This window comes from Dreissena polymorpha, unplaced genomic scaffold, assembly GCF_020536995.1.
Source record: "Dreissena polymorpha isolate Duluth1 unplaced genomic scaffold, UMN_Dpol_1.0 chrUn017, whole genome shotgun sequence".
Taxonomy (NCBI): domain Eukaryota; kingdom Metazoa; phylum Mollusca; class Bivalvia; order Myida; family Dreissenidae; genus Dreissena; species Dreissena polymorpha.
The window spans coordinates 194,277-207,821 of NW_026273331.1; the positions used below are offsets into that span (position 1 = coordinate 194,277).

The following is a 13,545-nucleotide window of genomic DNA, read 5'->3' on the forward strand; positions in this document are numbered from 1 at the left end:
TAACCTATATGGGCCATTGCCAGTTTCTAACCCCAGCGATTTTTTCCTTCTTTATAAAGTACCCGTAAAAGCCACTTTCCCAAATTAGGAAAAAATACAAAATTCCCAATTGGTGTCTAACAGATTCCAAAAAGGAAGAAAAGTTGCATTAATTTCTTTCCAAAAGCGCATAATCTGAAAGTGAACAAATAAATTGAGCATTGAAACTGAACATTAGAACAAAAAGGCATGTAAAGAATATTTAGATAGGTTTGTGCAATTAAGTACCAAACATTTAAAAAGCCAATAAGTCCCAATTTGAAGATTTCATGCCGCAAATTTTTCTAATTTCAGGGTTTTTCTTGCTAATTTTTCTCAGTTGGCCCGGTACTGGAACTTTTCCCAATTCAGCAAAAATATCGCTGAACCCACAGGTATAATTTAAACAATCTGTGTAAAGGACGACAATATAATTTCACACACCAAATATCAATTTAATTTTAACAAGGGCTGTAAAACATGCATGCCCCCCATATGGGCTGTCCGTTGTACTGGCAGCCATTGTGTGAATACGACTTTTGTCACTGTGACCTTGCCCTTTGACCTAGTGACCTGAAAATCAATAGGGGTCATCTGCAAGTCACGATCAATGTACCTATGAAGTGTCATGATCCTAGGCAAAAGCGTTCTTAAGTTATCATCCGAAAATCATTTTACCATTTCGGGTCACCGTGACCTTGACCTTTGACCTTGTGACCTCAAAATCAATAGGGGTCATCTGCGAGTCATGATCAATCTATCTATGAAGTTTCATGATCCTAGGCATATGCGTTCTTGAGTTATCATCCAAAAATCATTTTACTATTTCGGGTCACCGTGACCTTGACCTTTGACCTAGTGACCTGAACATCAATAGGGGTCATCTGCGAGTCATGATCAATCTACCTATAAAGTTTCATGATCCTAGGCATATGCGTTCTTGAATTATCATCCGAAAATCATTTTACTATTTCGGGTCACCGTGACCTTGACCTTTGACCTAGTGACCTCAAAATCAATAGGGGTCATCTGCGAGTCATGATCAATCTACCCATGAAGTTTCATGATCCTTGGCGTATGCGTTCTTGAGTTATCATCCAGAAACCATTTTACTATTTCGGGTCACCGTGACCTTGACCTTTGACCTAGTGACCTCAAAATCAATAGGGGTCATCTGCGAGTCATGATCAATCTACCCATGAAGTTTCATGATCCTAGGCCTAAGCGTTCTTGAGTTATCATCCGGAAACCATTTTACTATTTCGGGTCACCGTGACCTTGACCTTTGACCTAGTTACCTCAAAATCACTAGGGGTCATCTGCAAGTCATGATCAATGTACCTATGAAGTTTCATGATCCTAGGCCCAAGCGTTCTTGAGTTATCTTCTGACAACCACCTGGTGGACGGACCGACCGACCGACCGACAGACAGACCGACATGAGCAAAGCAATATACCCCCTCTTCTTCGAAGGGGGGCATAAAAAGTCCACGCCCTAAACCCCAGGCAATGCCTTTTTTTACCCCAGGGGCATGATCTTAAAAACACTTGAGGACCACTGTATGATGTTACATGCCAAACATAACACCTTCTTGTCTGTTTGTTTTTGTTCCATATTTTTTTTTACATATATAAGTGCATGTAAATTATGTTACCCTGGGGTGTGACCAATTTTGACCATAAGGGTATGATTTCAACAATCTTTGTAAATGACCACAAAATGATGTTTCACACCAAATATTAAACCCCTTACCCTTGCAATTTATGAGATGTTAAACTTTATTAACTACCGTAATTACTGTTAGTTTTTGGACACCCTTTATTTTCGGACACCCCCTTTTTTGGCAAAAATATTTATTTTTTCATGACTACATTTTCGGAAAAAAAATGTTTTTTTTTGTCAATAATAAATGATTGTAAATTTTCAAACAGTATATTATAAAACACTACTTTTAAAGATTTCTTCCATGTTTTCGCTAATCTGGTGTAATTTAAATCATGCTTTTTTATGACCGCATTAAGGTCATAAAACCTAAAAGATAAATGCCTGAGTGCAATTGACGATAATATTTGCGGCATTGGGTAAATAACCATGTATACCAGTAATAAACAATAATTTCACCTCAGAAAGACAACTGTGACAAAAACGCTCCCAAACATAATGCATCCTATGGCGAGTTATACAAACAATTGAAGGTGTTAGACAACGAAACAAAAACGAGAGCGCCAATGGCGCTGAAAGCATAGTTGCAAGATACAGGGAAGTTGCTGCTGAAGTAAATGTTAAGGTCAAAATTTACTAAATACTTTCCTTATATGTTTCGATGTAAAAGCGACAACTTTGAGCAAAAATAAATACAACATTTTGCACATAGAGACCCCCATAACCATACCTTTTCTTGGCGGGCATTCTTAGCTGAATCGATTTAAGCAATGAAAAAGATATGTCATGTTCAAACCAAAAAAGAATTCGACTCAAATCAATATCGACTGTTTGTGCACCTTTTTTCGGCCGTTTTCTAGTGGATTGTAACCTTTAGCAGTGCCATTTTTTACTTTAATCTCCAACTTTATCCTATTTCAGGGATTAAGTAGTGAACACCTATGCTTACCCTATCAATAACTCCAAACGATAAAACCAGAACAACAGTCTAAAGTGTATAACATGCCTTCGAGGAAAATATGATGATTTGTTTAGAGAGTACAGCCCTTCATGACTCGATTATTTAGTATATTGTAACCTTAACGATTTCTGACATCACGAGTCGCCCCCCTTGTTGTTGCTACCAAAATGTTCTATTTTTAGAAACGGGAATTCTAAATAGTGACTAATGTGAATGGTTACAAAATGACGTAACTATGAAAATAAATACGTAGAATTACATTATTTCACGGATACCATTATGCAACCATCCGTTTTTTTTTCGACTCAATACATTTACAGCTTTCCATTTAATATTTTACAGACTCAACACTCGTCCAGAATTCGTGCGAATCCATTAAATCCGATGCCACATTTAAACTGTAAGCTCTACTCGTAACGTAAATTTCTGGCTCAAAGTAAATCATTTTAACTTCAATTAACACATCTCTATTACTTTCAAACTCTACTTCATCAAATCCATAGAAAGGCAGGTCAGAATCCATGTCATAAATCAGAAAACATTCATCATACTCCGCCATTTTTTACACATTTTCAAAGAATAAAAGTGCTTTATGCCCCACTTCCTGCTGAGAATATGTTAATTTCTATTTATAATTAATCGATGAAATGTTACATATCCTTAAACCAGGGCCTTATGAATTTAGTTATGTAAACATTTGACCTCTCCCAGAACAGTAAAACAAAGGAAATAGAAATTAGGTGTGAGGTCACTATCAACAAGAACAGAATTGTTTTACGAACGAAATTTGTTTTAGTTTCTTAGAAGGTTTTTTCACGTTAAACGGTCTTAGAAAAATTGACTAAAACGGTGTCAGCAATATTCTTGGAAGAAAACGTTAGAAAAACGTTTAAAAAAAAAATTGTAAGAATTACCATATACTATATTAAATAGATATTTCGTCTGATTTTTGATCAGGTAAGGCTTCATAATAGTCAACCGTTCCATGTCGGTTTTCGAAATGTAGCTTATACCTTAAGCATAGGTGCGTTGCACCTATGCTAATTACAAATGTACTTGTTTGCAGATTTGTATTATATTGAATAAATTACAAGTTCATACTAGAGCATCGGTAAATCAAATGCTTATCTTTGAACCCGTTGGTCAAAGTACAGTCTTGGAGTAAATTTTTCTAAAAAATAAAACATGTGAAATTGTTTTTAATGAAATGCAAACATATTTAAAATATCTACTATACGGCGTTGTATTTAACAAGGACTTAGTATAAGTCATTATTACAATTGACACTTTATATATTGCATACCTGTATCCGATCAATGCAATATTCCATGCAATATTTTAAGTGTCTCTAAATTTTCGGACATCAGTATTTTTTGAATATTTTTATCCATTTTCGGACATGAAAAAAAATCAAGTGTCCAAAAATAAGCAGGTATTACGGTTTATATGTCTGTATAAATCATATAACAATTTGGACATGGACAGTTTTGGCCACAGGGGGCTTGATTTGAACAAACTCTGTAGAGGACCACTAAATAATGTTACACACCAAATATAAAATCTCTGAGACATATGGTTTCAGAGAGGAAATTTGTTAACTTAATTACTATACAAGTCTATATTATAAATCAGGTTTCTAATGTTACGGGGCCAGTTTTGACTCCCAGGATAATGATTTAAAAAAAGAGGCATACAGACCCATGGTTACTCATCTGGGACATGCAGATAAAAACTTATATGTGCAGACTGTGTGATGTGTGTGTTATACCTGTGGTTTTTATGTAGTTTTATTACTTTGTGTGACACAGGTTTGATATGATCTGAGACAGTAAAAGACAAAAATAAAATTCACTATTAACATAAACCAGAGGGCCAAGCGGACCTCGGTTGCTTAACAGAGACATGTACAACTAACATGTTATGCGTAGAATGTGTTATATTTGTGTAATAACCTTGATTTTTACTCGGAATGACACAGACAAAATGTGGTCTGAGACAGCATTAGAACGATATAAGTTTGTTACTAACATATAAAAAAAGTAAACCTTAGAGGCAGTGGAAATGTTTACCTAACGTGCATTATTTGAATAAACTTAGAAAAGGACCAGCACACAATTTTACCCACCAAATATCAAACCCATGACCTTTGCTGTTCTATAGAAGAAGAATTTTTAAGTTACCGGTATGTACTATATAAGTCTATATAAATCATGTGACTCCTGAGGCGTGGCCAGTTTGACCCCAATGGAATGATTTGAACCAATTTAGTAGAGGAACACTAGACTATGTTACAAACCAAATGCTTAAGCCCTGACCCTTGTTGTTTTAGAAGAGTTTTGAAGTTTTCATTTTTTAAACTATTTTTACCTGTGATGACCTACATATGGCGTGGACCGGAATGATTTTAACAACTTTGAAAGAGGGTCACCCAATTATCATTCCGGTGAATTTCTGCGACATGTGATTTTCAAATTGCATGATGAATGATTAAATTTCAGTATGTATTATCCCAAAATTTGACCTTGACCATTGAGCTAAGAAGACAGATATAATACAAGGATATCAGTAAAACTGATGGATACTCCCCTATGATGCTTTGGTGATATATGGTTTAATTGTGTGGACAAAAAGTGTCACCTTGAGAAAATCTATAATAAGCCTCAGTGACCTTGCCCTTGACCCAATTGACCTCATCAAAAAGGTAGAGGTCCATGCAAGGTACCTACATCCAAAATATATTAGAGATCGATCAAATATTGAAGGCGCTATGAGAAACTGTAACAAAATTGTGACCTAGAAAAAATTCTATTATTAGCCTCGGTGACCTTGACCTTGACCCCAGTGACATCAAACCACATCAAAAGGTAGAGGTCCATGCAAGGCAAATACATGCCAAATATGTAAGAGATCGTTAAAATATTGAAGGCGCTATGAGAAACTGTAACAAAAGTGTGACGGAAAATCTATCATTAGCCTCGGTGACCTTGACCTTGACCCCAGTGACGTCAAACCTCATCAAAAGGTAGAGTTCCATGCAAGTTACCTACATGCCATATATGTAAGAGATCGGTAAAATAATGAAGGCAATATGAGAAACTGTAACAAAAGTGTGACGGAAAATCTATTATTAGCCTCGGTGACCTTGACCTTGACCCCAGTGACCTCAAACCTCGTCAAAAGGTAGAGGTCTATGCAAGGTACCTACATGCCAAATATGTAAGAGATCAGTAAAATATTGAAGGCGCTATGAGAAACTGTAACAAAAGTGTGACGGAAAAAATCTATTATAAGCCTCGGTGACCTTGACCTTGACCCCAGTGATCTCAAACCTCATCAAAAGGTAGAGGTCCATGCAAGGTACATACATGCCAAATATGTAAGAGATCAGTAAAATATTGAAATAGTAATATATATATATATATATATATATATATATATATATATATATATATATATATATATATATATATATATATATATATATATATATATATATATATATATATATATATATATATATATATATATATATATATATATATATATATATATATATATGGGGTACATAACAAGGCAGTCAAACTTTAATGGCGGACAATTGTGGATGAGATCCTATAATTGCTTGATAGTTGATGAAGTAACATTTCAGACTATCTATGTACATGTATTATGCCAAAATTCGTTCTGTGTCTTTAAATTATCTAGTCAGGTCCTAGTCTTTTTAGATTGGTATGAATTAAAACAAGAGGGCCAAGATGGCCCTAGTTTGCTAACCTGAGAGGAGTCGGTTCGTTCAATCTTTACCAAATGTCAAAATTGACCTAGATATTGTCCAGACAATCATCCTGGTCAAGTTTCATCATTATTGAACCAAAACTCTGGCGTATGGAGTGTTTTTGTTTTTGTAAGATTTGACCTGGTTACCTATATAATTTGAGTTGACCGCCCATACCAAACATCAAACTTTGCTAACAAAAATAAATATAATGACCAAGATTCATAAAATCTGAAACAAAATTGTAAACTCTAGAGTGTTTACAATGTTTTTGTATAATATAATGAAAATTTGGACAATCTAAGGGCTATATTTATGGCATTAATTATGTGATTTTGCTCATTATCAAACTTGACTGAGATCTTTTAGCAACTTTGATTAAGAATGCTTGAAGAATGTGAACGCTAGTGTTTACAAACAAAATGTGGATGGACGGACGGCGGACAAAGACCAATCCTAAAACCTCACCTGAGCAATCAGGTGAGCTAAAAAGTGTGTTTCATCGATCTGAGCAATTTTCCAACTTGTCAGAGAAATCGATAAAACCAATGTATTGACTAAGTATCACGATGATTAGGCAAAAAAAGTGACTTCTATAGTGTTCGATCACAATTAGGTTTCTCTCTAGTCACATTAGAAAAACTGCCCCACCCCCATTGCTGCCATGTTTTTTGACCGATCGGGACCATTTGCGAACTCATCTGATCAGTGTCGCATAGTTCGTCGTTACACAATAAGCGTAAACAGATTTCTGATTTCTTTACGTTTTATTTCTGCTTATTTACACAACACAACGTTTTCATAATGTTTGTGAAATACAAGATACATGCGAAGCCCGCAGCGGGTCCAGCCCGCGAAAGCAAGCAACATGCAATGCCCTTCTATCAGATCTAACCGCAGAGTTTTTTCTACATAAAACATCTCGTTTTATTAACTGAAATACATATAAACATAAAATAATACTATTAATTATAACAGCTTTGATTGGTCAAAGTGTTTCACTGACTACTTGTTGACTTCTCATTGGTTTGGTCATAGAATTCTCTTGCTATTTGTTAATTGCCGATTGGTTGATCGCTAAATTACCGTTCTACAGGACACTCCCCCATGATTATGGTAACCAACTTATTTGTGTGTGTACCCATTTATCGAATAATCCCTCCTAACACATCTGATTTGATTATTTGTGGTGATATAAAAGTTTTAATGTAATCTTATAGTTGAATAAGATTAAGTTTCCCGGTGCAATACTTTGTATGACTGATGCAAATAAGGTATCACTGTAATCCTTTTCATCTGGCATATTTCAATGGATATATGAAATAATCTACACGTGTAATAAGATTAGAATTCCTGTATCAATAATGTTGACCATTTTATCAATTGAATGCCTTGTTAAATATACAGTCTCTAACTAACAGATTCTCCTATCTAAATACTATCTTTGACCTTTTAAATTGTTGATTTACCGGTAGTCTACTCTACAATAAATGCAAAGATATGACATGTTTCTACTTGCGAGAAATAGTAATCTTCAAATCCTATAATCATGGTCACTATATAACAAAGATTTATTATTAAATTTCCAAACTTCATTTATGTTATTATTGTTTCTAACATTCAAATATTTCTTTATAGAACCCTTAATATTTTATTTACATTATATGCTGTTACCTTACATGAGATATATGTAAAACTTATCTTTACACCAAGTTTTTCATGATGATTGGGCAAATAATGTGACTTCTAGAGTGTTCACAAGCTTTTTTTACTATATAAATATATAAAAACTGCCCCCGTCCCCCCCCTCGGCAGCCATGTTATTCATCTGACCAGAACCATTTTCAAACTCAACTCTCGTATCAAGGAAACAAATGTTCTGACCAAATTTCCTGAAAATAGGGCCGAAAATGTGTTCACATGTTTTCACTATATACATATAGAGAAAAATTCCCTGCACATGGCGGCCATGTTTTTTCACCGATCGGGACCATTTTCAAACTCGTCCGAGATATCAATATAATCAATGTTTTGACCAACTTTCATGATGATTGGGCAAAAATTGTGACTTCTAGAGTGTTTACAAGGTTTCTCTATAGCCAAATAAGGAAAACTGCCTCGCCCACTGGCGGCCATGTTTTTCAACAGACCAGAACTACTTGTGAACTAAACCAACATAACATTAAGACAAACATTTTGACAAAATTTCATGAAAATTGGTCCAAAAATGTGACTTCTAGAGTGTCCACAAGTTTTCACTATATATATAGAGAGAAAAATGCACCGCCCACTGGTGGCCATGTTTTTTCACTGATCTGGACCATTTTGGAACTTGTCCGAGATATCAATAAAACCAATGTTTTGACTAACTTTCATGATGATTGGGCAAAAATTGTGACTTCTAGAGTGTTTACAAGGTTTCTCTATAGCCAAATAAGGAAAACTGCCCCGCCCACTAGCAGCCATGTTTTTCAACGGGCCAGAACAACTTATGAACTCAACCAACATATCATTATAGCAAACATTTTGACAAAGTTACATGAAGATTGGGAATGAAATGTGACTTTACAGTGTTTACACGTTTTTTTGTTGTTTTTTTTACCTATTGACCTAGTTTTTGACCCAGCATGATCCAGTTTCAACCTTGATCGAGATATCATCGGAACAAATCTTCTGACCAAGTTTCATGAAGATCGGACAATAAATATGGCCTCTAAAGTGTTTACGAACAAATGTGGACGGACGGACAGACGACGGACAAAAAACGGTCACAAAAGCTCACCTGAGCAATCAGGTAACCTAAAATATATATAATTATATATTCAGGGTTGTCATTATTAACCGATTGCCGATCAAATTCATTGGTTGAAATCTCCAGAAATTCGGTTGTTTTGTTAGAATGTTTAAATTGCAATCGGAAGTTTTGATCTTGCAAACCGACAATAATTGATGAGGAATAACCGAAGAGCGTCACCGACGATAGCTTGCCGTGTTTTGTAAAACGGCTTTTGATTGGTTTATCGCGTCGGCATATGGCCAATCATGTGGCGCCGTAGAAATTAGTTAACATTATTTATTATGGCTGAACCAAAGAAGAAAATTATAAGTCTTGAAGACTTCGGTTTAATGCATAAACCGAAACCTGGGAAGATCAATTTGGATTTGCACAACAGTTTATTTATTGGTCCCCTTTTGTTCAGATGCATGCGTTAAAAAAACGCACAATTCAGCCGCAGACCCAAAACTGCAAAAGCGTCATCCCTCGTGACATAAATAATTGTGCATTCTCAACCGATATATGATGTTTGAGTGATAAACGAAATAAAACATGAAAAAATATCATGCGGTGTTTATATTTGCTTCAAGAGTTTGTTTTGTTGAACAAAGTGTTTGTTTCAAGTTGTGTTTTTGCATCGATTTTTGCAAGGCACTCCTGGGAGGAGGCGTTTTTCATTGCTTTGTTCTGTTTTCCCTTGCGCGCAAATTCAGTAAATTGTTTTGTTCTGAGCTAGATGCATTTTGTTTCCATTATTTTGATGGGAAACCAACAAACTTTGTAATTTTGACTCCTTATTGTTACAGTTGACCCCCTAATGAAAATTTGTAGGGGACATTTTGACTCCCTATTTTTCTCGTCCAAGGGAAAACCCTGAAATGGAGACAAAAGAGAAGAAGCTTTCAAATGCACATATTTACAGCTTCTGGCTGGTAATTAACTTGAATGCGTTTTCATTCCCTTTTATTATTGTTTAATTTGAGTAACAATGCTATGAGGTTAAATTTTATTTACACGTTAATGTATCATGAATATTGCTGGGCCAAGTTTGAGGTTGAGCGCTCTATAACCGGTTTAAACCTCCAATGCTTTGCAATGACCGTTCCAAGGCGGTGACCCCAGCTTTATTCTTATATGTGTTTATGTTGTTTTGTATTGTGCTGTTTTGTGCTGTTTTGTACTGTTTGGGCAATCGGTCACTTGCCTTAAATAAAGGACCAACTAATTGTTTATAATAAGAATTCATTTGAGTTTCACTTCTTTATATTCAAGTTAAACTTTGTTTACACAATAATTATTTTGAGATTTTGTTTTATTAATTGATATTGAAGCTGCAATGAAAACACTTCTTTTAGAGGAAGAAGCTGCAGGGAGTCTGACCAAGAAGATGACAGCTTTTACTAACATGTACAGTATACTTAAAATGTGAAAATCTTAACATTTTTTCTTCTTTTTAGACCTCATTTTAACTTTTTATTCTCTGAGAACAGCAGTATTTTGTCCCTCAAAATGTCTAGAATTCGTTTTCAGCCCCCTTGAGCCTCGGCCTAATCGGTTACTATTTAAGAAATAGAAAATCTCACTGAGGGCCCTATGGCAGAATAGTGAACAGCCAGGCAGCCCCAAATGTATATACTATACTATTTGGGGCTGCCTGGCTGGTCACTAGTCTGCCATTGGGCCTGAAGTGAGGTTTTCTATTTCTTATATTATACTGAACATTTTTGTGCAGATAAATGTGAATAGAAATAAAAATAAATAACACAATATAAATTCCATCAATATTTATCAGTTACTATTTATAATATGTACGGTATAATTGTTGTGCGCGAGTTGTCTCCCTGGAAAAGTTGGACACGGAAAAATTTCCTTCTTTATACAAAATTCATTTTTATTGTAAAGCATTTCACATATTGAGATACATTTTATATAAAGATAACTTCTTATATCACAGACAACATGTTGCAAAACATTGATCCAAACAAGGGACAAAATTGTCACAAAACCAGGTTTTCATTGTGAAAAAAAAATCTGATAAAGGGAGAAAACTCAAACTGAACTTTTGAAATGAACAAACAAAATAAACCCCCTTTGTAAGTTTGTTTTAAAAAAAAATCTATTTTTAGTCGTGGCGACCTTGACATTGGAGATATTGACGTGATTCTTTCGTGCGACACACCGTCCCATGATGGTGAACAAATGTGCCAAATGATTTTAAAATCTCACAATGAATGACATAGTTATGGCCAGGACAAGATCATTTATGGCCATTTTTGACCTTTGAACTCAAAGTGTGACCTTGACCTTGGAGATATCGACGTAATTATTTCGCGCGACACACCGTCCAATGATGGTGAACAAATGTGCCAAATGATTTTAAAATCTGACAATGAACGACATAGTTATGGCCCGGACAAGCTTGTTCCGCCCGCCCGCCAGCCAGCCAGCCCGCCAGCCAGCCAGCCAGCCCGCCCGCATTCGCCAATCTAATAACCAGTTTTTTCCTTCGGAAAACCTGGTTAAAAACCTGGTTAAATATAGCATTTAATTTTTGTATTTTTTAAGATGTGATTAATAATAAAAAACACACACTGATGACCTGCTAAACGAATCGTGCGTTAACCCTAAGTATATAAAGAAAAATCTTTGCGATGTAATATTTGCTTAAATGTTACAAAATAACTAACATTCTAGCGGGCACTATTAGATGCGCCCGCATTTAGCCAGCGGGCGCTATTCTGAATAGTGCCCGCTGGCTAGATGCGCGCGCATCTTTATATAACCGAGTACTATTAAAAATAACGGACCTGTGTAGTTTATAATATACGCAAAGAAGAAACAAATTAATGTGAGGTATAATATTCCAAACTAATCCCTTGTTTTAAATCATATTGACCACCCTGTATATTATAACAATATATTGCATCAAAACAAATCTTGCATCATGCATTATTGTTTGTTAAAGGGTTTTAAAAAAAGTAACTTAAAATGTCTATTGCTACTTAAGTGACCAACTGAGTTATCAGGCCTGGTTAGTCAGGTTATCTTAATATCAATTTTACATGCATGCCATAATTTTCCAGGCCAAAATCGGGGCATTTGGTCAAAATTGTCAGGACATTTTTCCTGGTGTTGCGACACCTAAAAACAATATTTCATTTTTATCCATAATGCATTCCCACCACAAACAACTTACTTTAACATCAAATTCTATCCAATATTGAACATAAAAGAGTGTCATAAACACAAACATTCATTATTTTCTGGAAGTTTAGTTAATTGTGGGATATGTTTCTATTTTCTTATCTCAGCATTTATGAAATTGACGTCCAATCCGAACGTCTGTCACACACTGAAACATGTAACCTGATATGCACGCACTGGACACTGTTCTTACTTACACATAACAAGAGCTGTCAGAGGACAGCGTGCTCGACTATTCGAGTGCTTGACAGTATAACGTAAGCCATCATGGAGAGGGGGGGGGTATAGTGTGGGTGTGTGATCATTTGATCTTTCTTAAATAAGAAAAACAAATTATTATTTTATTTTTTTTTGGGGGGGGGGGTTTGGGGGATGGGGGAGAGGAGGGTATAATGTGGGTGTGTGATCATTTAATTGATGATCTTTCAAAAATAAGAAGAAAAAATGGGGGGGGGGGTTGGGGGGAGGGTTCTGGAGGGGGGGCGTGGGGATGGTTTGGGTGGAGTGCATTGTGGTATGAAAGGTAAGTGTTGTTTTGTCAAACTTTAACATAGATTTATCAATAATATGCATATTCTAAGTGTAAAAGGGGCCATAATTCTGTCAAAATGCTTGATACAGTTGTCTGCTCTTGTTTATAGGTTGGGGTCATGTTGGTAAACAAGTATGCAAAATATGAAAGCAATATGTCAAGGGACACAGGAAATAATTGGGGTAGTACGCAAACTTTAACATAGATTTATCAATAATATGCATATTCTAAGTATAAAATGGGCCATTATTCTGTCAGAATGCTTGATACAGTTGTCTGTTCTTGTTGATAAGTTTGGAGTCATGATTGTTAACAAGTATGCAAAATATGAAAGCAATATGTCAAGGGACACAGGAAATATTTGGGGTAGTACGCAAACTTTAACAGCAATTAAATAACTTATTTGTATGCTACATGGGACATAAAACACAACAGAAGACAGCATTTTGCAGAAGCCTCTGTAAAATAAACAAGTGCTGTCAGAGGACAGCGTGCTCTACTATTCGAGTGCTTGACAGTATAACGTAAGCCATCATGGGGAAATTGTTCATATTCAATCATTTATTAGACGAACTTTCAAAAATAAAAAAGCAGGGGGGGTATAATGTGGGGTGTG

The 13,545-nt window shown here is 35.5% G+C and overlaps 1 protein-coding gene across 1 annotated transcript in view; it reads right to left on the reverse strand.

Moving 5' to 3' along the window:
* LOC127863578 (uncharacterized) overlaps positions 1-13,545 on the reverse strand; it is a 139,022-nt gene that overhangs the window by 3,459 nt on the left and 122,018 nt on the right. The window lies entirely within an intron of this gene.